The following is a 4,152-nucleotide window of genomic DNA, read 5'->3' on the forward strand; positions in this document are numbered from 1 at the left end:
TATGGTTTTTGGTGCAATTGTAAATGCAATCAACTCCTAATTTCCCTTTCTTCTGTCTCATTGTTAGTGTATAGAAATACAACTGATTTCTGTGCATTGATTTTATATCCTGCCACTTTGCTGAATCCTTGTATGAGTTCTAGCAATTTTGGGGCAGAGTCTTTTGGGTTTTCCACATAGAGTATCATGTCATCTGCCAAGAGGGAGAGTTTGACTTCTTCTTTGCCAATTTGGATGCCTTTTATTTCTTTTTGCTGTCTGATTGCTGAGGCTAGGACTTCCAGTACTATGTTGAACAGCAGTGGTGATAGTGGACATCCCTGCCGTGTTCCTGACTTTAGGAAAAAAGCTCTTAGTGTTTCCCTATTGAGAATGATATTGGCTGTGGGCTTCTCGTATTTGGCTTTTTTTTTTTTTTTTTAATGTTATTTAAATATATGAGTTTATAAATTCTCCAATAGTCCATGCTATTTTCCATAAATGAGAGCATTTCAGTTTTTAGTTTTGCTAATTGTGTTTAAGCTTGGTCATAACAAATGCAAAAACTTACTACATAAAAAAAACCCCAATAATTTATAAACTTTGTTTCTTTAAGTGGCTAGTTCAATACATTGTAAATATTTCTTGATTAAAAACAAGACCTCTACTGTCAAACCTTATGCTGTTAACAATTTTTAATGTATGAAATCTAAATTCTGCCAGTTATATATATAATTAGATATATTTCTTAGATCAAAGTTGTGGCTAAACTCACTTTTAAAATTTAAGGTTCCAAGCAGTGGGGTTGGTTTTCTCAACTTTGAGCAGCCTTTTCTCCCAATAGGATGAATCCCTCCTATAACAACCTATGCAAATTTCATCCTAATATCACATTGTATTTTAATTACCAATTTTTCACTATCCCATTAGATTGGGGGCTCCTTCAAAGCCAGAGACGGTCTAATTTCTATTCAAGTGGTATCTGTAATTACTGAATGTTAAATCTCCAAATATTCTGTAATCTCATTTAAAATCCTCACATTCAAAGAAGAAACTTCTATCAAAGCTTTGGTTTAGTTTGTGCCAAATCATTCTTAAAATTTGTAGCTTTGAGGCATTTTATTATAAAAAGCTAGCACTTGTATACATAAACTAACAAGAACTTAAAATTCATCACACATTTACTTCATTTTTTAGCTTGACCTTCTAGTAAATCTTTAGCTTTATTGATTTTGGCTGTATATAAGGAGATCCTCCCTTGTCTGGGTGGTTTAAAAGCATAATTCGTCGATGAGCATCTCTTATTTTTCCTTTATTGGCAGTAGGGCTTACGCCTAGTATTAATGCTGCTTCTCGTTTTGTCATTTTGGGTTCAAACCCACCTCTATAATAGCCACCACTGAAGGCAGATTTTGGTAGACTCTGAAAAACTTGTTTTACTTGCGGCTCCATATGTTTCATGGCTTGCAAAACATAACGGCCTGCAAATCCTGCAGCAGCAATGGTCAGTCCAACTGCTACCACTGTACTGGCCATGGCTCTGGCTCGGCTCCCCGGCCTCCACCGAGAGCGCGGTTCATCCCAGCCCAAAGGCCGCAGCCACCAACTCCCACTCCTCTACCAGACACCGACGCGGCCACCACCAGCAGACACAAACCGCCCAGATACGGACGCCCCAGGAAATACCTCGTATTTGGCTTTTATGATATTGAGGTATGTTCCCTCTATCCCTACACTGTGCGGAGTTTTAATCAAGAACATTGCTGTACTTTGTCAAATGCTTTTTCTGCATCTATTGAGAGGCTCATATGGTTCTTGTCCTTTCTTTTATTAACGTATTGTATCACGTTGATTGATTTGCGGATGTTGAACCAACCTTGCAGCCCAGGGATAAATCCCACTTGGTCATGGTGAATAATCCTTTTAATGTACTGTTGGATCCTATTGGCTAATATCTTGGTGAGAATTTTTGTATCCATGTTCATCAGGGATATTGGTCTGTAATTCTCCTTTTTGGTGGGGTCTTTGTCTGGTTTTGAGATCACGGTAATGCTGGCCTCATAGAAAGAGTTTAGAAGTTTTCCTTCCATTTCTATTTTTTTAAACAGCTTCAGAAGAATAGGTATTAATTCTTCTTTAAATGTTTGGTAGGATTCCCCAGGGAAGCCATCCAGCCCTGGACTCTTGTTTGTTGGAAGATTTTTGATTAGTGCTTCAATTTCCTTGCTGGTTGTAGGTCTGTTCAGGTTTTCTATTCCTTCCAGGTTCGTTTTTGGTAGTTTATATGTCTCCAGGAATGCATCCATTTCTTCCAGATTGCCTAATTTGTTGGCATATAGTTGCTCATAATATGTTCTTTATAATTGTTTGTATTTCTTCGGTGTTGTTTGTGATCTCTCCTCTTTCATTCATGATTTTATTTATTTGAGTCCTGTCTCTTTTCTTTTTTTTTTTTTAAAGATTTTATTTATTTATTTGAGAGAGAGATAATGAGAGACAGAGAGCACGAGAGGGAAGAGGGTCAGAGGGAGAAGCAGACCCCCTGCTGAGCAGGGAGCCCGATGTGGGACTTGATCCTGGGACTCCAGGATCATGACCTGAGCCAAAGGCAGTCGCTTAACCAACTGAGCCACCCAGGCGCCCCTGTCTCTTTTCTTTTTGATAAGTCTGGGCAGGGGTTTATTGATCTTTTTAATTTTTTCAAAGAACAAGCTCCTAGTTTCGTTGATCTGTTCTACTGTTCTTTTGGTTTTTGTTTCATTGATTTCTGCTCTAATCTTTATTAATTCTCTTCTCCTTCTGGGTTTAGGCTTTATTTGCTGTTCTTTCTCCAGCTTCTTTAAGTGTAAGGTTAGGTTGTGTACTTGAGACCTTTCTTGTTTCTTGAGAAAGGCTTGTATTGCTATATATTTCCCTCTTAGGACCACTTTTGCTGCATCCCAAAGGTTTTGAACAGTTGTGTTTTCATTTTCATTTGTTTCCATGATTTTTTAAAAATTCTTTTTTAATTTCCTGGTTGATCCATTCATACTTTAGTAGGATGCTCTTTAGCCTCCATGTATTTGAGTTCTTCCCAGATTTCCTCTTGTGATTGAGTTCAAGTTTCAAAGCATTGTGGTTTGAAAATATGCAGGGAATGATCCCAATATTTTGGTACCGGTTGAGATCTGATACATGAACCAGTATGTGATCTATTCTGGAGAATTTTCCATCTGCACTCAAGAAGAATGTGTATTCTGTTGCTTTATGAAGGAATGCTCTGAATATATCTGTGAAGTCTATCTGGCCCAGTGTGTCATTCAAAGCCCTTGTTTCCTTGTTGATCTTTTGCTTAGATGATCTGTCCATTGCAATGAGTCAGGTGTTAAAGTCCCCTACTATTATTGTATTATTATCAATGTGTTTCTTTAATTTTGTTATTAATTGGTTTATATAATTGGCTGCTCCCATGTTAGGGCATAAATATTTACAATTGTTAGATCTACTTGTTGGATAGATCCTTTAATTATGATATAATGTCCTTCCTTACCTCTTACTATAGTCTTTGGTTTAAAATCTAATTTTTCTGATATAAGGATTGCTACCCCAGCTTTCTTTTGATGTCATTTACCATTTATCATGGTAAATGGTTTTCCACCCACTCACTTTCAATCTAGAGGTGTCTTTGGGTCTAAAATGAGTTTTGTGGGTGGCTCAGTCAGTTAAGCATCTGCCTTTGGCTTAGGTCATGATCCTGGGGTCCTGGGATCAAGTCCCGAGTTGGGCTCCTTGCTCAGTTGGGAGCCTGCTTCTCCCTCTGCCTGCCGCTCCACCTGCTTGTGCTCTCTCTCTCAATCTTTCTCTGACAAATAAATAAATATAATGTTTAACAAATAATTTAAAAAATAAAAATGAAATAAAATGAGTGTCTTGCAGACAGCATATCGATGGGTCTTGCTTTTTTATCCAATCTTATACCCTGTGTCTTTTGATTGGGGCATTTGGTCCATTTACATTCAGAGTAACTATCAAAAGATATGATTTTAGTGACACTGTATTACCTATAAAGTCACTGTCTCTGTTCCTTTCTGTTCTATGTTACTTTTGGGCTCTTTCTTTGCTTAAAGGAGCCCCTTTAATATTTCTTGCGGGGCTGGTTTAGTGATTACAAATTCTTTTAGTTTTTGTTTGTCC

At 37.5% G+C, this 4,152-nt stretch overlaps 1 pseudogene; it reads right to left on the minus strand.

Annotated features, from left to right (window-relative positions):
- Positions 1-1,079: 1,079 nt before the first annotated feature.
- On the minus strand, positions 1,080-1,677 carry LOC118527537 (mitochondrial import inner membrane translocase subunit TIM14 pseudogene; annotated as a pseudogene).
- Between the last annotated feature and the right edge of the window lie 2,475 nt (positions 1,678-4,152).

This window comes from Halichoerus grypus, chromosome 6, assembly GCF_964656455.1.
Source record: "Halichoerus grypus chromosome 6, mHalGry1.hap1.1, whole genome shotgun sequence".
NCBI classification, from domain to species: Eukaryota; Metazoa; Chordata; class Mammalia; order Carnivora; family Phocidae; genus Halichoerus; species Halichoerus grypus.